This window comes from Macaca fascicularis, chromosome 7 (genome assembly GCF_037993035.2).
Source record: "Macaca fascicularis isolate 582-1 chromosome 7, T2T-MFA8v1.1".
In the NCBI taxonomy this organism is placed as follows: Eukaryota; Metazoa; Chordata; class Mammalia; order Primates; family Cercopithecidae; genus Macaca; species Macaca fascicularis.
The window spans coordinates 3492578-3516876 of record NC_088381.1 but is presented as its reverse complement, the minus strand read 5'-3'; the positions used below and the strand labels follow the sequence as shown (position 1 = coordinate 3516876).

The 24299-nt window shown below is 38.5% G+C and overlaps 1 long non-coding RNA gene across 1 annotated transcript in view; it reads right to left on the bottom strand.

The window, feature by feature from the left end:
• LOC141407155 (uncharacterized) overlaps positions 1-24299 on the bottom strand; it is an 86566-nt gene that overhangs the window by 61610 nt on the left and 657 nt on the right. The gene's annotated exons all lie outside the window — the stretch shown is intronic.

Genomic DNA, 24299 nt, shown 5'->3' with positions numbered 1-24299 from the left:
AACCTGTCATAGAAACAGCACCATATATTAAATACTGATTCAGATGGTATACAGCCTCCTGGAGAACCTTATCGTAGCCCTGCAAGGTATTGCCAGAAGCAATGCTGGGTGGAATACCATGATGGTGGATAAGACATTCTGTAAGTCCGTGGATGGTAGTTTTGGCAGAAGCATTGTGTGTAGAGGAGCCAAATCCATTTTCAGGGTAAAAATCTATTCCAGTGAGGACAAAACACTGCCCTTTCCATGATGGAAGCTGCCCAAGTGTAATCAACCTACCACCAGGCAGGTTGACTGATGGATCTCCCTGGGGAATGATGTCATACTGTGGACTCAGTGTTAGTTTCTGTGGCTGGTAAATTGGACACTCAGCAGATGCTGTAGCCAGGTCACGTTTGGTGAATGGAAGTCCATGTGATTGAGCCCATGCATAGCCTCCATTCCTGCCACCATGTGGGCAACGGCTGGGACGGCTGGGGAAAGAGGCTGACTGCCTTTGTTTGTCTGTTTATTTTATTAGTATTGAGAGAGGTAAGTTAATATATCAACTCTGATGTGGATTCATCTCTCTCTTTAGTTTCTGTAAACTTTTGTTTCATATGTTTTAAAATTATAATATTAGTGCATACAAAGTTAAAGTTGTTATGACTTCCTTTTGAATTTACCTAGTTACCATTATGAAATGTTACAATCGATCTCTCAGAATATCTTTAACTTTGAAGTCTATTCATATTTTAATTAGTATTACTGTCACCATGCCAGATTTCTTTTGATAGTGTTTGCATGTTTTTTCATCCCTTTACTTCATTCTATCTATAAATGTATATTTGAAATATGTTCATTGTAAATAACATATAGTTTGGGCTTCTAAAAATATCTGATTCACTTTGTAGTTTAATTGGTGTATTTAGTCCATTTATATTTAATAATATTATGTAACTGGTCTGGTTGATTTATCATTTTGCTATTTGTTTTCTATTTGTCCTGAAATTTATTTTCTCTTTCCTCTGTTCCTGCCTTCCATTATATTAATCAGGTATTTAAAAAATATTCTGTTTTATCTTATCCATTAGCATTTTGTTATACTTAAAATGTTATAATACACTTTATCTTATAATACACTTCTATCTCATCTATTATCATTTTGTTATTTTGTTATAAAAGGTTAGTATCAATCTTTCCATCATTACACTAGAAATTACAGAATGCACTGTTACTTATTATGGTCTGCTCTAAATTAGTATTTTAACACTTCCCCAATGGTCTGATAACCATGCAACAATTTAACTCCATTTACCATCCCCTCCTTTTTTGCTTTTGTTGTCATGTATTTTATTCTACATAAATTCTCAACTTCATGAAACATGTTTATTGTTTTGTTTAAAAGAATAGATTTTACGATTTATACATGTGTTTACTCTTTCCAGTGCTGTTCATTTATTGAATTTCTATCTCTCTGTAAAGATGTAGATGCTCAAAACAGTGGAATCCCTCCAGGACAATAAGGAGAGAGATGTGGTCAGTATACGGCACTCTGAAAGACCCTGAGAAATTATGGACCTGCAGAACCAGCCCTGGGACTGCCAGTATCCAGGCTTGTCATTGAGTAAATCTGTCTGCTCCTTTATGTTTAAGCTAATGTTACCAGTCACAAAAATACCTAAGCTAATGCTCCTACACTACCATTCTCGCAGTTATAACCAATCTCAAAATATGGGTCATTTAGATTCTGTATTTCTCTCTCTCTCCCCACCCATCACCAGTTCTTGATGCTGAGAGTTTTGCCTCCACCCTGCCTCCCACAGCACTCCTTTATTTCCATAGTTACACAGACTAGACTCTGGACCCGAGTACCTCTTTTCTGACACTTTGAACAGCCTCCTTGCTCTTTTCAGATTTCCCCCTGTAATCCATTCTACATTCTAAGATCAATATGTCTTTAAATATGGCATTCATCTTCAACCAGCAGTTCTAACTTTTAGGTCTTAGGAAACTTTCGTATTGCTAAACTTATTGAGAATGACAAGAGCTTTTTTTGGTGAGTTATACCTGTTGATATTTGTCATATCTACAAATTAAAACAGAAAAATGTTTAAAGTATATTTACTAAGTCATTTACAAATACCAATAGTAAACCCATTAAAGGTTAAAATAAATAACACCTGGTTATGAAAAATAACTATAACACAAATAGTGAAGAGTGGCACTATTTTAAATTTTTCAAATTTTCTAATGTCTAGCTTAGAAGACAAATGGATTACCGTATCTATTTCACTTGAGATATTCAAGCGGCTGAAATATTTTGTTGTAGTCGAAGTTGACTAAAATCCAGTTGCATATAGTATTTGAGGGAAGGGAATGTTTTAATACATTTCTATGGTAATTATAAATATGCTACTTTGATGCTACCTCCAAACTAGATGAGTGGTAGTTTCTTAAAAGTTTTGCAATGTAGATTCTGAAACTGTTTCAGTAAATTTGTTAACTGTACATTAAAATTAATTGATCTAGTTTGTATTTTGGATGGATCTTTTCCTCATGCATGATTGTGTAAAATTATGTACTGGACACTTGGAAAATATTAGTTCACTGAATAATGCAACTCTTTCAAATATTTCCACATTTCATTATATATTAAAAATTACATTTATTGATAGTACCACCAATCTTATAAAAAAAATTAAGCATTGGGAAGTCATCGAGCTCATGGTAGCAGATACAAGTTTTCCAAAATTTTAATTTTCATTTGAAAACTTAAATGTAATCATTAGCAACAAATACTAATTCCTGTTCGTTGTTTCCCTTAAAGTAACAGGCTTACTTTATTCATTTTCAGGACAAGTCTGCTGTAGGGGAGGGAAAATTTTCCCATTACCCTCCCTCTGAGGATTTGATAATTGAGTTTATGAAATCAACAGACAGCAGGCAGATTAGCAGGAGAAAAAGTATACAAATGTATTACATGCATGGGAACATCATAGCAAAGAAAAGTGAATACCCTTAAACCCAGTGAGATCTAGAAACTTACATACCCTCCTCTTAAGAGAGAGGGAAGGAGAGATGTAGGCGACTTAGGAGACAGTAAATTACTTTTGTAAAAGATGGGGTTAGAAGAGGAGATGACAGCCTGTGACAAAGCCTGTGTAAGGCATCAACCTCTACTCTCCTCTCCTGTGATAAGAGTCCATCTTCTCCAGTCAATGAGATGCCTCGGGGATGAGATAGATGGCAGTTGAATTCCTTTTGGAGGACCTGTCTCTAGGCAGATAGGGGAGTTCAGAGACAGCCCTTCCCTGCATTTGCCATTCCCCGGTGCCCTCAGTTTGAAGTAATCAGCACACTAAATTTTGGGGTGACATATTTTGGGGTGACATTTCCCAAACTCCTTCAACTCCCAAATACACAAACCTAAGTAATCACCATCTGTCAGGTGCTCTTTCAAGTAAAAATTGCGTTTCATGAAAAAAGTAGGTGGTTTAGCTCACAACTCAAATGATTGCACAGGTCCTTTCCTTCAAAGTAACCATCCTGCTTTATTATGTAACTGCAGTGCATAATGTGTACTTCACATCTTATCACATGGAAAGTTATAAAGGTGTGTACTCGATCATTTGTATTTCTCAAATAATTAGTGATATTGAGCATTTTTCACATGCCTCTTGGCTGCATGTCTTCTTTTGAAAAGTGTCTGTTCATGTCCTTTGCCCACTTTTTAATGTGGCTGTTCGTTTTTTTTTTTTTTTTTTTTTTTTTTGTAAACTTGGTTAAGTTCCTTACAGATGCTGTATATTAGACCTTTGTCAGATGCATAGCTTGCAAAAATTTTCTCCCATTCTTCAGGTTGTCTGCTTACTCTGTTGATTTTACATTTAAGTCTGTAATCCATCTGGAGCTAATTTTTATATATGGTGTAAGGAAGGGGTCCAGTTTCAATCTTCTGCATATGGCTAGTCACTTATCCCAACCCCATTTATTAAATAAGGAGTCTTTTTCCTATTGCTTTTTTTGTCAGCTTTGTTGAAGATCAGATGGTTGTAGACGTGCAGTCTTATTTCTGGGCTCTCTATTCTCTTCCATTTGTCTATGTGTTTGTTCTTGTACCAGCACTATGCTGTTTTGGTTACTATAGCCCTGTAGTATAGTTTGAAGTCGGGTAATGTGATGCCTTCAGCTTTGCTCTTTTTGCTTAGGATTGTCTTGGCTTTTCGGGTTCTTTTTTGGTTCCATATGAATTTTAACATAGTTTTTTCTAGTTCTGTGAGGAATTTTATTGGTAGTTTGATAGGTATAGCAGTAAATCTGTAAATTGCTTTGGGCAGTATGGCCATTTTAATGATACTGACTCTTTCTATTCATGAGCATGGAATGTTTTTCCATTTGTTTGTGTCATCTGTGGTTTCTTTGAGCAGTGTTTTCTAACTCAAATTGTAGAGATCTTTTACCTCCCTGGTTAGCTGTATTCCTAGGTATTTTATTCTTTTTGTGGCAATTGTGAATGAGATTGCATTCCTGATTTGCTTCTTGGCTTGGCTGTTCTTGGTGTATAGGAATGCTAGTGATTTTTGTACATTGATTTTGTGTCCTGAAACTTTGCTGAAGTTATCAGTTTAAGGGGCTTTCAGGCCGAGACTATTGGGTTTTCTAGATACAGAATCGTGCAGTCTGCAGAGAGAGTTTGACTTCAGATGGGTAATTTAAGAAGGATAATGGAAATTTTAAGAAATAATCAAAAGAAAATGCTTGAAATTAAAAACATTATAACCAAAATAAAGAATGCCTTTGGGCTTATCAATAGCCTGGATGGACGTAACTAAGGAAAGAAGCCGTGAGCTTGAAGATATGCCAATTCAAAACTGAAATGTAAAGAAAGAAAACAAGATATTCAGGAACTGTGGGACAATTGCAAAAGGTGTAACATATGCATAAATGTAATGGAGAAAAGGGAATGGAACAAGAGAAATATTGGAAATAATAATGTTCAAATTTTTCCCTAGTGAATGATAGCTACCAAACCACAGATCTAAAAAGCTCAGAAAACACCAAGTAAAATAAATGTGAAAAACCCTACATCCAACCCTATCATATTCAAACCTCAGAAAACCAAAGACAAAGAGAAAATCTTGAAAGAAGCCAGAGTAGGTAAAAATGAAATACTTTGATGTAAATTTAACAAAACATGTACAGTACCTCTATGTTGAAAACTACAAAATACTGATGAAAGAAATAAAAAGTCTAAATAATGGAAGAAATATTTTGTGTTCATGGATTAGGGAATACAACATAGTAAAAATGTCTCTTTTCAGATTGATATATAGGTTTAACACAATTCCTATCCAAATCTTAACAAGGTTGTAGATACAGATACAATTATTTTAAAATGTATATTTAAAAGCAAAGGGACTAAATAATTATGAAAATGATAAGTAAAGTGAGAGGAATTACTCTAACCAATATTAAGACCTACTATGTAGCAACATCAATCAAGACAACGTAGTATTGGCAATGGGATAGACACACAGATTATTGCAACAGAACAGAGAATTCAGAAATAGCCCCATGTATGGACAGCCAACTCATTTTTAACAAAGGTGCAAAAATAACTCAATGGAAGAAGGATAGTTTTTCCTTCCTCCCTTCTTTCCTTCCTTCCTTCCTTCCTTCCTTCCTTCCTTCCTGCCTGCCTGCCTGCCTGCCTGCCTTCCCTCCTTCTTTTTTCTTTCTTTCTCCCATTCTTTCTTTCTTTCATTTTTTTCTCCTGCTCCTAGAACAATTAGATTTTCATAGGCAAAAAAAGGCACTTTGACCGAATTATCACGCCTTATCCAAAAATTCTCAAAAAGGAACAGATTTAATGTAAATCGTAAAACTATAAAACTTTAAGGAGATACCTGTAAGAAGATAAATCTTTGAAACTTTAGACATGACACCAAAAGCACATTTTATAAAAGGAAAAATTAATATATCTGACTTCATCAAATTTTAGATTGAGCTCTGTGGAAGACTCTAATAAGAGAAAATGATAGTCTGGGGGAAAATATTTGCAAGCTGCATATTCAACAGCAGAATCCTATCTAGCATATATAAATAATTCTTAAGAGTCAGCTCTTGTTAGAAAAACAAACAATCCAATTGGAAAATGAGAAAAAGAGATGAAGAGACATTTCACTGAAGAGGATATATACATGGCGGTTAAGCACATGAAACAACGTTCCCTATCACTAGCTAGCAGGGAAACACAAGTGCAGACAGTAATGAGATATCATCACATGTTTATTAGAAAACTAAAACAAAAAACAATGACAATACCAAATGCTGGAGGGGTTGTGGAGAAACTGGATCGGTCATATATCACTACTTCGGAATGTAAGAAGATGCAATCACTCTAGAAAATATTTTAGGAGTTTCTTTAAGAAAACTAAACATACATTTACCATACAATTTAGCAATTGCACTCTGAGGCATTTATCCCAGAGAAAGAAGAGGTTGTGTCTGCACAAAAACTGTACATGATCGTTCAGGGCAGCTTTAATTTTAATAGCTAACAACTGGAAACTACCAGAATGTTCCTTAGTAGGTAAAGTGAAACAAGCTGCGGTACATCCATTGTCTACACCATAGAATACAGAGAATGAACTGTGCATACATGTGAACTTTGATGAGTTGCAAGAGCATTTTGCTGAGCGATTAAAAAAAAATCCCAAAAAGTCACATGTCATATGATTTCATTATATAACCTTGTCAAAAAGACGACGTTATGGAGTTGGAAAACAGATAGACTGGTTTCCAAGGTTAAGGATGGTGAAGGGAGGAGAAGGTGTAGCACACTGCAGTGTTGGTGGTGATGAAATAGTTATTGGGTTGATCACATGAATCTGTACATGGGAGAAACAGACAGAGACAGAGCTATACACTCACATTGTAGCAATGTCAGTTTTCTGATGTGGATATTATACTATAATTATGAAAGAGGTAGTCATTGTGAAAATCTGAGTAAAAGGGTACATGAGACCTCTATACTCTTCTTGCAAAGTCCTGTGGGTCTATAATCATGTCAGACTAAAAAGTTTGGCGCCGGGCGCGGTGGCTCATGCCTGTAATCCCAGCACTTTGGGAGGCTAAGGTGGGTGGATCACAAGGTCAGGAGTTCAAGGCCAGCCTGGCCAACATAGTGAAACCCCACCTCAACTAAAAATACAAAAAAAATAGCTGGGTGTGGTGGTGCGCACCTGTAATCCCAGCTACTCCGAAAGCTGAGGCAGGAGAATCGCTTAAACCTGGGAGGCAGAGGTTGCAGTAAGGCGAGATTACGCCACTGCACTCCAGCCTGGGTAACAGAGGGAAAAAAAAAAAACAGTTTGAAAGCACAGAAAGTAGCGTGCCAACCCTAGGGGAGTTGGACAGGTTTACTTGTGGAAACCACAGAGGAGCTGAGCCCCACAAGTTGCGCAGGGGCTTCCAGGAGTGGCAGAAGCCTTATTCCGGGCAGAGATCAGATCAGCCTTTCCAGAAGCTTGGAGGTGGGAACAGGTCAGTCAGGGTGCTTTCGGTCAAAAGTAACAGAAGTTTTTTGTAAAAGTGACTTGCTGAAGAGGGGTTTGTTGTAAGTGTTGGCCGTTCTCTGATGGCCTTTCCACATGCATACACTGCACTTCTCTGTGTCCTGGGGAGCTGACCTCACCACCACCTGGGCTCCCTCAGATTCAGCCAGTGGGAGGCATTGGCAGGATTTCAGAGGGTGCCAGGTGGCAGAGGTTGCACCACCCTTTCCGCACTGGGCTGCAGTTTTGAAAACAACTCAAGAGTTACTTGACCTGATCCCTCATGCCCTGTGAGTTAAGCCTCACCAGGTCCCGGGAACCACCTCTCCCTCACCTTCGCTGATTGGTGTAGCAATTCATAGCTTCTTGCTGATGCCAGTTCCTGGATGTTTCAGCGACCTTTACGAGTTTCCTTCATCTCACCCACACTTCTGCCACCAGACCCACCACTAACCTCTTCAGTGAACCCTTTGAGAGTGGTCTGTGGTCTGCAAGAATATAGTCTGAAATTGAACATCAGCTCACATAACAAGAATTTTGGGTCAGATGGTTCCAGGTTTGGTTCATCTGCAAACTTATTTCAACAAGGGTTCAGGCTCTTTCTGTCTTTGGCATATGGTCTCAGCAATTAGTTTCATCCTCTAGTGCTCCAACTTGTTAAGGTTTCAGGCAACCTAATGTAAGCACAACAATATGCTGTCTAAGGGCGACACTGGAGCTGTGTGTGTGACTGTGTGTGTGTGAGTGCACGCTTGCGTGTGTCTTTGTATAAAAGCAGAAATGCTTCCATTACACTTCTTTCAGGTACCATGGGCCAGGATTAGATCCATGTCCATGCCCTGGCTACAGGGGTGTGGAAGTAATTATTTGGTATTTTTATCCTCTGTGGTAGGAGGTGGGCTCTGACCGCTGGAAAGAAGTGAATGGGAAGATGGATAGGAGGTAGGCAATTAATCTTGTCCTCCCCACTTGGAAGATCACAGGCTGACCATGTGGTGGCGTGGGGCTGAGGAAGATGGTGGGGAGAGTGCGGCCACTTCACAGAGAGTTTTGTGTGTCAAAAGCGTAATCCAAGAATCATTCAGGTTCACGTAAGGACCTAAACCATCAGTAAAGTGACAGAGACAGAGCATTTCTGCCTCTATAGCTTCCAATGGTCACTTTCAAGAACCTATACTGGGGGTAAGATGGAATATTCTAGACTAGAGAGGGATAAGCTCTCTGACCAGTCTGTACAAGCTCGTCGGTTTCTGGGCTCTGCAGTGTGTTCCACTGGCCTGCCTGTCCACGTCTGTACCAGCACCACACCTTAACAATGATGACTTTATAAAAGTTTGTAATAAGCCCAACTTGTACTTCTTCTTCTAGAGAGTCTGGGAAATTTTTGACTTTTTACAGACATAAATTTTAGAATCAATTTGTCAAGGTCCACAAAAAACCCTTTTGGAACTTTGATTGCATTTTCATTTAATGTATAAATTAGTTCAGGAAGAAATGAAATCTTTATAACATTTTGTTTTAAAACTCACAAACACAGTATCTATTTAAATCATTTTAGTGTCTCTCCATAAAGTTTCAAAATTTTCCCATAGTATTTTAAAAACACATTTTATTAAATTATTACTAGGTACTTACTCTTTTATGGTTTTGCTGTTAATGGCAGTTTTTAAAAAGTATTTTAAAATTATTTCTTATAGAAATAGAAATACAATTGATTTTTATTTTTACTTAATATACCACAACCTTATTGAACTTGATTAATTCTAATATTTTATCTGTTATTTTTCCATACATAATCATATCTATAATGTCTTATTTGTTTCTAATTCTTATATCTTTGGTATATTTTTCTAGATGGCTAGTACTTTTAATAGATATTTCAATAAAATGTTAAGTAGAGGGTGATAGAAAGCACCCTTACATCCTTATTATATTCACAATTTCAAATAGAAAACTTTCAATGTATCACCAATAAAGATAACATTTGCTGTAGGTTTTTTCTGTGTGTGTGTGTGTTTTTTTTTTTCTTTTCTTTTTTTTTTTTTTTTTTGACACTGGGTCTCACTCTGTTGCCCAGGCTGGAGTGCAGTGGCAGGATCACAACTCCTTGCAGCCTCGACCTTCTGGGCTCAAGCAATCTTCCCAGGTCAGCCTCCTGAGTAGCTGAGACTACAGGTGTGCACCATTACACCCAGGTAACTTTTTAAATTTCTGGCAGAGACAGGGTCTCACCATGTTGCCCAGGCTAGTCTTGAGCTCCAGGACTCAAGCAATGCTCCCTCCCTTGGCCTCCCAAGGTGCTGGGGTTACAGGCATGAGCCATGATGCCTGACCTTTGTAGGGTTTTTGGATATTCCTTTTTTATCAGGTTATCTGAACTTTTTCCATTTCTCATTTTCTAGAGGTTTTTAATCATCAATAGATGTCATATTTTAACAAATGCTTTTCCCATGTCTGTTGGGATTTTTCTGTTAAATGATCATGATAATGGGTAAATTATATTTCTTAGTTTTCTATTGATTAAAGCAATCTTGCATTCTGGACACAAACTCAACTTGGTATTGATATACTTGTATTGTCCTTTTTATATATTTTTGAATTTTCCTTGCTATAATGTTGTATAAGTGTGTGTGTGTGTATTCAAATGAGGTTGACTTATATAATTTTCCTGTCAGGCTTTGGAATCAAGGTTATGTGATCAAAAAGGCAACTAAAAACATTTTCGAAGTATATATTCTCCCACCAATCTTTGTGTAAGTAAGATTAAAAGAATAATTTCAATTTGTGCCTGAGATTTTCATTATGTGATGATTTTTAAATTTCTGATTTAATTTATTCAATGATATTAGGACAGTTCAAGTTTAGATGTTCCTCTGTCCCTACTTTTAAAGAATAAATTGGTTGTTAAATCCATAATCTTGTCAGATCAGCAGAGGCATTAGATTCTCACAGGGGCACAAACCCTGTTGTGAACTGTGCATGCAAGGAATCTAGGTCGTACACTCATATGAGAATCTAATGAATGCCTGTTGACCTGAAGTGAGACAGTTGCATCCTGCAACTATCCCCTGCCCAGCTCCTTGTCCATGGAAAAATTGTCTTCCACAGAACTGCTCCCTGGCGCCAAAAAGGTTGAGGACCTTGGCCTTACAATGTATCCTGGAGCTCACTCCCTGGCAATATTCCTTTTAATCGCAGCATAGCATTATACCTTGTGCATGTACCATAGTCTATGGGTCAGGAGCTGGGTGTGCCAGTCAGCTAAGACTGCCCAAATCCAAGTTCAAGGTCTGAGGCTCCCTGTGCCACACAGATGACTCAAAACCAGGTTGCAAGTACCGGCATGGCTGGTTTATGTCCCCTTCACCCTTTCCCTGCATGTCGTTGGCCTTCAGAGTCCTAGCTTTACGTGAGCATGGTGTGCCAGTAGCCCCATTTCAGGAGGCCTGAGCATTTGCTTTCATTTCTTCTAATCTGATTTCAGTTTTCCTGCTGTTTCTTTGTTTATAGAGGAAATCCTCAGGGCAAAATTCGCTTTGAGCCTTCAGCTTATTTTCTCTGGCTCTTGTCTTCTTTCAAAGTGTGGTCCTGTGATTCTTCACTCTCATTGGCTCTTTGATGCTTTTAAGATGATATATTTTAACATCTCCCAGATATTTTCATTCTTCTCAGAGCAAGGATTGGTCTGAATTACCCAGCCTGCCATTACTAGAATCATTTGTTACTTTTACAGTTGGGGAAAGAATTAAAAAGAAACGTCCATGCATATTTGGGAGATCAGTGTCAGTTTTGACTTATGGATAGTGAACCAAGAAAAATATAATGTCAGTATTTTTGTCCTTTGGGAATAAAATAATTTTCTTTCTCATAGCATAAGCCAAGCACCTTGGAAGCTAAAACGACTATGTATTTCTCAGAATGCTCCCAGAGCAGTTAATGTGAATGGACTGTGATTTGTGGGGAAAGATTATGAATCTTTTCAGAGACACCTTTCCAGCCAGCACACCCACATCTCATTATCCCAAGTCACCGGAAAGGTTATGGAAGTAGTGTGGTCCCCAGCGCCTGACCTTCACTTCTCCAGTTCAATACAGCAGCAAGAGAATTAGCAGATAAACACATGAAAGAATGAGCAAATGAAGGAACAAAACAAAGATCATTGTTTTCTTTTTTTTTTATTTTTGAAATTTTTTTTTTTTTTTTTTTTTTTTTAGACAGAGTCTCACTATGTTGCCCAGGCTGGTCTTAAACTTCTAGTTTAAAGGAATCCTCCCTCTGTGACCTCCCAAAGTGTTGGGATTACAGGCGTGAGCCACCTCACCCGACCATAGACCGTCTGTTTCCAGGCCTGAGCTTGATAAGAAGCTCCGTGCTAGAATATCCAAAGACAATTTAAATCAGACTGTGGATGCAATTATCACGCGCCCGGTGATGTGCCTCATTTTCTACACGGAGGCCCATTGCAGGAGAGGCTGGACCTCCAGATCCTAAAATCAGGTAGATGACCTCTGCAGATCGGGCTGTTCCCAGGAGGGCTGAGCGCAGCAGTCAGAAGTTGGCACGGAGGGGAGAAGGCGGCCGATGGGAACAGCACTGACAAGAGCCAGTGGCGGGGCCGGCCCTTCTGTCTGCACCAGCCCTGCGCGCCGGGCTGCACAGCAGATGCCCCAACGCGTCTTCCAGACCTCGGCTTCCACACTGTGACGGTTCGCAAGGCTGATGGGCGTGGACGGCGAGGGGTCGGGGAGAGTGAGAACGTCAGGATCGTGCCTGTCTAATTGGAGCGAGGCAGGGGCCCATCTAGCTGTGCGGTGATTCCGTGTGTCAGGCCGGGCGGCGTGTAGACAGCCCTCAGGTTGCGCCGTCTGTCTGTGCGAACAGGCGATGCTCCCCGCGCACTGCTCCAGCTGCTGTCGCGGCCGGGCCGGCGACGGAAACGGAAACAGCAGAGGAAGGCGGTGCTGACGTGCGCGCGGTTTCTCCTTGGGAGGAAGCCCTCTTGGTGTTGAGGGGGTATTAGTGTGGGGGCCATTTTCTGCAAACCAAGGGCCTAGCCGGGTGACTCCTGCTGTCAGTCTTGAATCCATGCTTTGTCACGACGCTATGAAGAAAACCGCTCTGCCCAGCCCCGCCGAGAGCACGCAGCCTGGAGAATGTTTCTGAAATCCAGATTCTCAGATCAGGTTCTGAGCTGGGGAAAGCCCCGCGTCTCTGGACAGCTCTGGTTTCCAGAGTGAAGAATCCGTCTCCTATTCGCAGAGACAGGGGTCTGAGTGGGCTTATTCACTGGCCAGCAAGCCCTTGGCTTTTCCCGGCTGTCCTGGGGCTCCAGAGCCTTCAGCAGGCCTCCCCGAAGGACTGGCCGCTGGGTCCCAGTTCCTGCTCCACCAGCAGCGACTTTGGAGGCGTCCCCTAGCAGTGGGACTGCACTGATTCCAGACAAGGGAATATACCCCGTGCGACTGACGCTCCTCACTTCCTCAGTCACCACAGGCCCTCCTCCATCTCTTCTTCTCCTTCTCCTTCCTCTTTCAAATTTCAGTTTATTCTCCTTTTCCAGATTCCATTTTATTGCCAACATCAAACTCTTCTCAGACTTCTGGCACTTCTTTGGAAAGGCATAAAAGCCTAAAAAGGAATTAAAAACAAACAAACGGACAAAAAGCCCAGCCCAGTTCCTGCCTTGCTGTGTTTCCTGTTCCTTTGATTAAGAAGGTGGCCGGCACAGCTCACAGAGGCGCGTTCTGGGTCCTCAGGGCCAATGCGATTTCCTCCTGAGGTAACATATCTGGGCCAGTGTTGAAAATTTACTTTTTTTTCTATTAAGAAACTCTTTTTGGAATATGTGCCTTGCTGTATTTGGCAGCTTTGATGACTGTTTTGATCATCTGTTCTATTGGTTCTTATAATATGCTGTTTGTGTGCCAGGATCATTCCTTGCAGACCCCGCCCACTTTGGGAGTATTTCCACAGGTCCAATGAGGTCTATACAGGGTTTCACTGAGACCATAGTCTTGGAAACTGAGCTGCTTCATAGAGTCTATTTACTTGAAGAAAAAGGTGGACTTCACGGAAATGTGTGACTTGATCTTGTGGTTTCTTCCTTATTATTTATAGAGATTTCACCACACTTTATATTTACTTTCCTTAAAAATTATGATTATCCCAAAAAAGTTAAACATAGAATTACCATATGGTCCAGCAATTCCAACTTCTGTGTATATACTCCAAACAATTCAAAGCAGGGACTTGAACAGGAATTTGCACACCCTTGCTTGGCAGCAGCGTTCACAAAAACCAAAAGTGGGGAAGCAACTCAAGTGTCCATCAATGGATGAATGGATATGCAAAATCTGGTATATCCGTAAAAGGGAATATTATTAAGCCTTGAAAATGATGGAGATTCTATCACATGCTGCAACATGGATGAGCTTTGATGACATTATTATGCTCAGTGAAACAAGCCAGTCACAAAAGGACAGATACTGTATACAAGGTACCTAGAGTAGTCAAATTCACGGAGACAGAAAGTGGAGTGGTGTTTGTCAGGAGCTAGGGAGAGGGGAATGGTGAGTTATAAATGAGAGTTTCAGTTTTGCAAGAAGATTTCTAGAGATGGATGGTGGCGATGTGAATGTACTTAATGTCACTGAACTGGTTAAAATGATACATTTTATGTTTTATATATATCTTAGCACAATAAAAATGTGGCTAATTTGGACTTGTATATATTAAACCATGCTCTACCTACAGAGCAAGAGTTTGCTCTGGAAGGGAAACACACAGAGCCTTTGTAAAGGGAGGGTTTGGGGCCTGCCTGTAGGCACAGGGTTCCTTTTGTCAGTAGGTCTACATTTGTATACAAGCATTAGCTTACCTGTATTGCCTTGAAAAAGCTGCTGAATAATTTTTTCCACTGTCACAAACCAGCCTAAAAGGCCACTGCTGAAACTCTCTGGACCCCATTGGTTTTTAATAGTTTACCGAAAATTAGTTGTGTTTTGTTTGTTTTCATTTTTGTTTTGTGTTTTTTGTAGAGATGGGGTCTTGCTATGTTGCCCAGACTGGTTTTGAATTCCTGGGCTCAAATGATCCTCCTGCCTTGGCCTCCCAGAGTGCTGGGATTACAGGTGTGAGCTATTGAGCCCAACCAGGAAATTAGTTTTTATATGCCTAGAGTAGTTATTGCAGCACCAAAATAAAGGGTAAATTTTGAGTGGACTTTGATTGTGCTTCTTTAAGTAACCTTAGAAGGCATCAATGTAGAAAGAAAGAGAAGTTTCTGAAAAAGTTTTCAGCTTAGGGTTTATTGCTAAAGGAACTTGAACCAAAGTGCCGGATTGAAGCTCCAGGGTTATTCTGACCCAAAGCGTCTTCAGGGCATATCAGCAACATGTTAACTGCTGATATTCATGGATGGCTTAGTAAAGTAACCTCATAGTATTGACACCCTGACAAAGATGAAGGAATAAGGAGAGCCCTTCAATACAGTTGCAACATGACTTCATGGTATTTCTAGAACTATCGAGTCCGATTTGGTATGCTTTCAAAGCTTGGGAAATATTTTAAATAGTCAAGTTAAAGTACACTTGATGAAAATGTTTACACTAAACCTAATTGAATCTTTTTGTCTGACTTCTGGTTTACAGAAAACACAGGGAAGAGAGCACCAAATTAAATGATGCCACAGATGACACTGCCATACAAATCCAGAATGCAGGCATTTCGTGAAACATTGTCCTGGTCTCTTCCAACATCATCATCAAAAGGGGCTAAGAACAGGCAACAGCCAAATGCAATCTGTGAATCTTGGTTCTTTCCATGTTTTTAAAAATTTGAGCCATAAAATCATTTCTGAGACAACTGGGAAAATGTTGATATATACCGGATATGAGATGATATTAGGAAATTGAGGTTAATTTTTAAAACTGTGATTATGCTATTGTGGTCACAGAGGAGACTGTTCTTTTTCCTAGAAAACACATGCTGAAGCAGTAAAGTGTCTTAACATCTGCTACTCAGTTTCTAATGATTCAGCAAACACACGGATAGTTGACTGGGGGCGGTGGCTCACGCTTGTAATCCCAGCACTTAGGGAGGCCAAAGTGGGCAGATCACTTGAGGTCAGGAGTTTGAGGCCAGCCTGGCCAACATGGTGAAACCTACCTCTACAAAAAATACAAAAATTACCTGGGTGTGATGGGACGCACCTGTAATCTCAGCTTCTTGGGAGGCCGAGGCAGGAGAATTACTTGAACTTGAGAGGCCGAAGTTGCAGTGAGCTGAGATTGTGCCACTGCACTCCAGCCTGGGTGTCAGAGTAAGACTCCATCTCAAAACAAAACAAAACAAAACAAAACACACACAGATAGATTAGGCAGATAGAGAGGTAAATATGACAAATGTGGAATGTTGAATACTATTGTGAATATGTGAATGTTCACTGTAGCAATCTTTCAGCTCTTTTTTATGTTTCAATTTTTTATACGAAAAATTTGGGCAGAAAATTAATATTCAAGTTACTTTTGTGTAGTCAGTCTAGGCTACAAACTTCTTGCTAGGTAGACAAGTCCAGATTTGTTCTCTGGCCTCCTGAAGAATTTTTTGGCTGACATACAAAGGAACACCAGGAAAAGAAATTTAACTTGAGCAAGAGAAGGGAGGCTCGTAAGAGAGTTCCAACACTTAGAACTGAACCTCAGCATGGAAAAGAGAATTTGGAATACGGAAATGTGGGGTGCTACTCGCCTTGCTCAACTTGTCCTTTGAGTCTGGGTGGAAGGAGACTCTAACTGAGTCATGTCATTAAAATCTACAGAAGACTCAGCACCCACCATTGCTGGAAACAAGGGAGGAAGGCCCCGCATGGTGACTCATGTCTGTAATCCCTGTAATCCCAGCATTGTGGGAGGCAGAAGCAGGAGGATAGCTTGAGGCCAGGAGTTCGAGACCAGCCTGGGCAACAAAGTGAGATCCCTATCTCTACAAATACCGTTTTTAAAAAAAAGTAGCCAGGCATGGTGATATGTGCTTGTAGTCCCAGCTACTGGAGATGCTGAGGTGGAAAGGCAGCCTGAGCCCAGGAGATCAAGGCTGCAGTGAGCTGTGATTGTGTAATTGCATTCCAGCCTGGGTGACAGAGTAGACTCTGTCTGAAAAAATAGAAAAAAAAAAAAAAAAAAAGCTTTGGCTGGGTGCAGTGACTCATGCCTATAATCCCAGTGCTTTGGGAGGCCAAGCAAGGCAGGAATGCTGGCGTTCAAGACCCACCTGGTCAGCATGGCAAGACCTTGGTGTAGAGGCTAGACTGGGTCTCTGCAAACCTGCACAGGACCTACACTAAGACAGTCTTGTGACTGCTGTCAGGGTCCTTTTATACAAGTTAAGCTTTTGTGTTAATTTTACTTCAATTTATCATAAACTTCTACCCTGAAAAAAATATATCTGGGAGAGTGTCACTTGTCAATAAGAATGGATAAAAAAAATTTTTTTAAATGAAAGCGTGATCTTGATTCTTTGAGAAACCTGTTGCATCTTTCAGCCATATGGTGCGCATTCTTTCTGCCCTGCTCTCCCTTCCTACCCCTACTTCTCTGACCTAGTCATCCTTTCAAGGCTCCCACCCTATTTCTGCTCTCTCCAGCTTTCTATCCTGGCCTATGGACTCATCTCCTGCACCCCTCCTCCCCAGTCTATCCAGCCCACCACATTCAAAGCAATCTTTCTCAGGTGTAATACCAACCATGTGTCCGCTCTCCCTTTTTCTTTTTTTTTTTTTAGCTTTATTGAGGTATAATTGGCATACAAGAAACTGCACATAATTAATGTATACAGGCTGGGCACGGTGGCTCACGCCTGTAATCCCAGCACTTTGGGAGGCCGAAGAGGGCGGATCACGAGGTCAGGAGATGGAGACCATCCTGGCAAACACGGTGAAACCCCGTCTCTACTAAAAATCAAAAAAAATTAGCCGGGCGTGCTGGCAGGTGCCTGTAGTCCCAGCTACTCGGGAGGCTGAGGCAGGAGAATGGCATGAACCTGGGAGGCAGAGCTTGCAGTCAGCTGAGATTGCGCCACTGCACTCCAGCCTGGGCGACAGAGTGAGATTCTGTCTCAAAAAAAAAAAAAAAAAGTATACAATTTGGTGACTGACTTATTTCACTTAGCATAATGTCTTCCAGGTTTATTCATGTTGTCACAGACAGTAGACTTTCCTTCTTTTTTTAAAGGCTGGATAATATTCTATCACATGGATATACCAATTTTTCTTTATCTGTTAATCTTGCAACAGACATTTGAGTTATTTCCATATGTTGGCGATTGTGAATAAAGCTGCAGTGAACATGGGAGTGCAGCTATCCCTTCAAGATCCTGACTTCAATTGTTTTGGATGTATACCCAGAAGTGAGATTGCTGGATCATATGGTAGTTAATTTTTTGAAAAATTTTCATACTGTTTTTCATAATGGCTATACCATTTCACATTACTATCACCAGTATACAAACCTCACTAATATTTATAAATATTTTTATAATAGCCATCCTAATAGGTGCAAGATAATATCTGATTGTGGTTTTTATTTGCATTTCCCTGCTGATGGGTAAAGCTGAGTATCTTTTTGTATACCTGTTGTCCATCATTTGTATGTCCTCTTTGGAGAGATGTCTATTCCAATCCTTTGTTCATTTTTTAACCAGGTTTTTTGTTTGCTTGTTTTTTTGTTTTTGTTTTTGCTATTGAGTTTAGGAGTTCTTTATGTATTTTGGAAATTAACCCCTTATCAGATATATGGTTCTCAAATATTTTCTTCCATCGTATAAGTTGGCTTTTTACTCTGTTGATAGTTTCCTTTGCTGTGCAGGAATTTTTTAGTTTGCTGTATGCCTACTTAAGCTTTTCCCTCATGTTTTCTTCTAGAAGTTGTATAGTTGTATGGTTTCAGATATTACGTTCAAGTCATTACTCTATTTTGAGTTAATTTTTGTGTTTCATGTAAGAAAGGGTACAATTTCATTATTTGGCAAGTGGAGATTCAGTTTTCCCAACACCATTTGTTTAAGAGACTGTCTTTTCCCCATTGTGTATTCTTGGCATCCTTGTCAAGAATCCATTAGCTATGTATACCTGGGTTTATTTCTGGGCTTTTTATTCTTTTCTATTGATCCATATGTCTATTTTTATGCCAGTATCAAACTGTTTTGTTTACTGTAACTTTGTAATGTATTTTGAAATCAGGAAATGTGATTCCTCCTGCTTCATTCTTCAATATTGCTTTGGCTATTTGAGATCTTTTCTAGTTCCATAAGAATTTTAGGTTTTTATTTTTTATTTCTGTAAAAATACCTTTAGACTTTCGTTAGGGATTGCATTGAATCTATAGATTGCCTTGGCAGTATGAAAATTTTAACAATATTAATTATTCTATCCATGAACATGAGATGTCTTTCTACTTATTTCAATCTTCTGATGAATTTCTTTCATCAGTATTGACAGTTTTCAATACAATTCTTTCACTTCCTTGGCTAGGTTTACTCCTAAGTGTTATATGTATGTTAAACATATATTATTTATAACATATATATGCTCTGTTATAAGATTGTTTTCTTAATTTTCTTTTTGGATAGTTTGCTCTTAGTATATGGAAATACAACCGATTTTTTAATGTTGATTTTGTAACCTGAAACTCTACTGAATTTGTTTATTAATTTTAATATTTTTTGTTGATGCCTCTAGGGTTTTCTATGTATAAGATCATGTTATCTGCAAAGATTGACATCTTAACTTCTTTCTTTTAGAATGGCATTTTATTTATTTATTTTTCTTGCATAATTGCTCTGGTTAGGTCTTCCAATACTATGTTTAATGCAAGTGGTGAGAGTGGGCATACTTGACTTGTATTAGATCTTGATTATGATGTTAGTTGTTAACTTTTCATATATCACCTCTGTTGTTTCAAAGTAAGTTTCTTCTACACTTATTTTGCTGAGGTTTTTTAATCATAAGTGGACACAATGTTGGATTATATCAAGTGCTCTTTCAGCATCTATTGAGATAATCATGTGGGTTTTTTCTTTCATTTTGTTAATATGGTATATCACATTGATTTGCATATGTGGAACAACCTTTATATTCCAGGGATAAGTCCCACTTGACCCTAGCATTTTATTCTTTTAATGTACTTTTGAATTTGGTTTGCTATTATTTTGTTGAGGATATTTGTATCTGCATTCATTAGGAATACTGGACTTCAATTTTTTTCCTTTGGTATGTGTTGCCTAGCTTTGGTATGAAGGTAAAGCTGGACTCATAAAATAAGTTTGGAAGTGTTCCCTATTATTTCTTGGGAGGGTTTGAAAAGGACTGGTATTAATTCTTCTTTAAATGTTTGGTAGAATTTACCAGTGAAACCATCTGGTTCTGGGCTTTTCTTTAAGAGGTGTTTGATTACTGGCTCATTCTCCTTATTTGTTATTGATCTGTTCAGGTTTTCTGTTTCTTCTTGATTCAGTCATAGTAGTTGTATGTCTCTAGGAATTTATTCACTTCTTCTAAGTTATCCCATTTGTTGGTTTGTAATTATTCACAACAGTCCATTATAAACTTTTTAACATTTCTGTAGCATTGGTTGTGATGACTCCTCTTTTATTTCTAATTTTATGTAGTTTCATCTCTTTCTTCTTAGTTATTCTAATAGCTTGTTAATTTTATCTTTTCAAAAAACAAACTGTAGTTTTGTCAGTTTTTTTCTATTGCTTTTTTGGTCTGTATCACTTGTTTCTCTTCTAATCTGTATTATTTCTTTCCATTTTCTAATCTTACACTTAGTTTGTTTTTCTTTTTCTAGCTCCTTGAGGTTGTTTACTTGATAACTTTTTTGTTTTTTAATGTAGGGATTTATTGCTCTAAACTTCCCTCTTAGTATTGCTTTTGCTGTATCCTGTAAGTTTTGGTATATTGTGTTTTTGTTCTAACTTGTGTGTTTGCATTTTAATTTCCCTTTTCATGTTTTCTCTGAACCCATGGTTGTTCAAGAGCATGTTTTTGAATTTCTATGTTTTTGTGAGTTTTTCTGACATCCTTTTGTTACTAATTTCTAGTTTTATTCCACTGTGGTCAGAAAAGGTACTTGGAATTACTTTAATCTTCTCAAATTTGTTAAGATTTGCTTAGTGACTTAGCATATATTCCATCCTGGATAATGTTCTGTGTGCACTTAAAAAGAATGTGTATTCTGTTACCATCAGGTGAAATGTTCTGCATAAGTCTGTTATGTCCACTTGGTCTACAGTGTTGTTCAAGTCTGCTGTTTCCTTCTTGATTTTCTGTCTGGATGATATATCTATTATTGAAAGTGGGTATTAAAGTCTCCTACTATGAAGGATGGTTGACAGTGGCTTAAAAGGGTAGTGGAAGTCTGCGTGGGGAGGTTTGGATGGTCAATGGGTACTAAAAATGAAAAAAGTGAGTAAGACTTTCTATTTGATAGCACAATAGGGTGACTATAGTCAATAATAACCTAATTGTATATGTTAAAGTGACTTAAAGAGTGTAATTGGATTGTTTGTAACTCAACGAATAAATGCTTGAGGGGATGGATACCCCATACTCTATGATGTGCTCATTTTACATTGCATGCCCTCACCAAAACATCTCATATATTCCATAAATATATGTATCAACTATGTATTCACAAAAATCCAAAAATATAAAAATAAAGAAAAATTTTAAAGAAATAAATATGACCTTAAAAAATAAAAAAGTCTCCTACTATGATTATATTACTGCTTATTTCTCCCTTTAAGTCTGTCAATATTTGCTTTATATATTAAGTGCTTTAATTCTGGGTGCATATATATTTGTAATTGTTATATATTCCTGTCGAATCAATCCTTTTATCAATATGTGATGTTCTTCTTTGTTTCTTATCACTGTATTTGACTGAAAGACTATTTTGTTTAAGTATGGCTACCTCTGCTCTCTTAGGGTAACCACTTGCACATAGAATCGATTTTTCCATTCATCACTTCTGTTTATGTGTCCTTAAATCTATGGCTGGATCTTGTTTTTTTTTTTTTTTTTTTTTTTTTGTCCCATTCAGTCACTCTACATCTTTTGACTGGTGAGTTTAATCTGTTTACATTTAAAGTGATTATTGAAAGGTAATAATTTACTATTGTCATTTTGTTCATTGTGTTCTGTCTTCTGTTTTGAAGTTTACTTGTGCCTCTCTTCTTCTCTTGCCTTACTTCTTTGTGGTTTAAATTTTTTGCTGTGATATGCTTTGACTCTCTTCTCTTTATCTTTTGTGTATCTTCTATAGAATTTTTTCTTTGTAGTTACCCCATGAGGCTTCCATTTAACTTCTTATAGCTATAAAAGTCTATCTGATGCTGATAAAGACTTAAATTCAATTATATATGAAAGTCCTACCCTGTTACTCCTCCCCAACTTCATATTATCTATTTCTGAGTTTCTTTTTATATTGTGCATCCATTAATGCATTTTTGTGGTTTTAATTATTCTTAATACTTTTGTCTTTTGACTATTTTGCTAGGGTTTAGGATGATTTACATGCCACCATTATTGTATCATGATATTCTATGCTTGTCTATTTACCTTTTATCAGTGAAATTTGTAGTTTAATATGGTTTAATGTTGTTGTGTAGCCTCTGTTTCTTCAACTTGAAGAGTTCCCATTAACACTTCTTGCAAGGTAGTTCTAGTGGTAACAGATTCCCTTAGTTTTTGTTTATCAGGGAAAGTCTTTATCTGTCCTTCATTTTGAAGCACAGTTTTGCTGGGTGTAGTGGTTGTGCTTAGCTCCTTTTTCTTTCAGTAATTTGAACATGTCATCTGATTTTATTGTGGACTGCAAAGTTCCTGCTGAGAAATCTATTGTTAGTCTTATAGGAATTGCCTCGTACATCATGGTTGCTTTTCTCTTGCAGCTTTCAAAATTATTTTTTCTTTGACTTTTGACAATTTAATTATAATATATCTATGTGCAGATCTCTATGGATTCAACCTTTTTGGAAATCTTTGGTCTTCATGAATCTGGATGTCCATTTTCCTCCCCAGATTTGGGAAGTATTCAGCCATTATTTATTTAAATAGACTTTCTGCCCCTTTCTCTTTTCCTTTGGAGATTCCCATGATGCACATGTTGTTTCACCTAGTTGTGTCTCTTAAGTCCTGTAGGCTTTCTTCACTCTTTTTAATTTTTTTTTTTTTCTTTTTTTTGAGACTGAGTCTCGCTCTGTCGCCCAGGCTAGAGTGCAATGGTATGATCTCGGCTCCCTGCAACCTCCACCTCTTGGGTTCGAGCAATTCTCCTGCCTCCTTCTCCTGAGTAAATGGGATTACAGGCATGCGCCACTACGCCCAGCTAATTTTTGTATTTTTAGTAGAGATGAGATTTCACCATGTTAGCCATGCTAGTCTCGAACTCCTGACTTCAGGTGATCTGCCTGCTTCAGCCTCCCAAAGTGCTGGGATTATAGGCATGAACCACCACACCCAGCCCACTCATTTTAATTTTTTTAATGCTCCTCTGACTGGGCAAATTGTGTTCCTCTTAATGAAGTTTTAGATTTTTTTAATGAAGTTTTTTTCAGTTTCTGTGCTCTACCAGGTGTTACAGCCTCACTCCTGGGTTCATTAGAGAGGATTTGCTTTCCAAAGCAGTGAGACACTGCTGTACACACAGGAGTGTGAACACAGACTTAGGACCTGGAAAGTTCTGTGCTGGAGATTCATTAGACCAACACGTGACTTCACTCAATTATGTGACTGACTAATGAAAAATTTATGAAAAGGAAGTTTAGTTTATGCTCCTGGTGTCCCTATCAGTGATTACAGCCATGGCTGATATTTTAATCAGGAGGGGATAAAGGATTTAAAAACCAAGACAAACTTCCTCCTTCCCATAAAACACTTCTCATTTCCCTTGTTCTGCTCTATCATTTTTCAAGGCACTGACCACCTCCAACACACTGTATAATTTACCATCTGTCTTCTCCCCACAAGAAATAGATTCATGAGGAAAGGGGTTTTTCTCTATTTTTGTTGTTGTTCACCAACCTAACTCAAATGCCTGGAGCAATGCCTGGTGCCTGGTAGCTACTTAAATGTAGCTGGCTGTTCGTATCCACGGGTTCTGCATCTACAAACTCAACCAGCATTGAATTCGAGCAATTACAGATCAAAAATATTTGAAAAAATAACAATACAACTATAAAATAATATAATTTCAGATATACAGCATAACAACTATTTGCATAGCATTTACATTATATTAGGTATTATAAGTAATCTAGAGATGATTTAAAGTAAATGAGAGGATGTGCATATATTATATGCAAAAGCAGTGCCATTTTACCTTAGGGACTTGAGCATCCACAGATTCTTGTATCTATGGGGAGTTCTGGAAACAATCTTCTGTGATACTGAAGGACAATTATATTTCTTGAGAAAATGAATGTATAAAAATGTAAACTAAGTGTTTAAATACCTTCAGATGCAAGAGCTACCAGACTTTGGCCACACTCGGAAGGATACCCCATGAATACACAGTGGCCATCCAGGCATCTTTGCACTCATAGCTTGGCCTAGGGAGGGGATCCAGCTGGCAATGCAGTTTGTGATTATGGCTCAGAGGCAAAAGCCAATGGAGCCTGGCATTGTGGACAGTGAAGACTTCCAACAAAGGCAGACACATGATCAGTCCCTTCCCCGGGGCATAGCTAACTGGCACTGGGTTC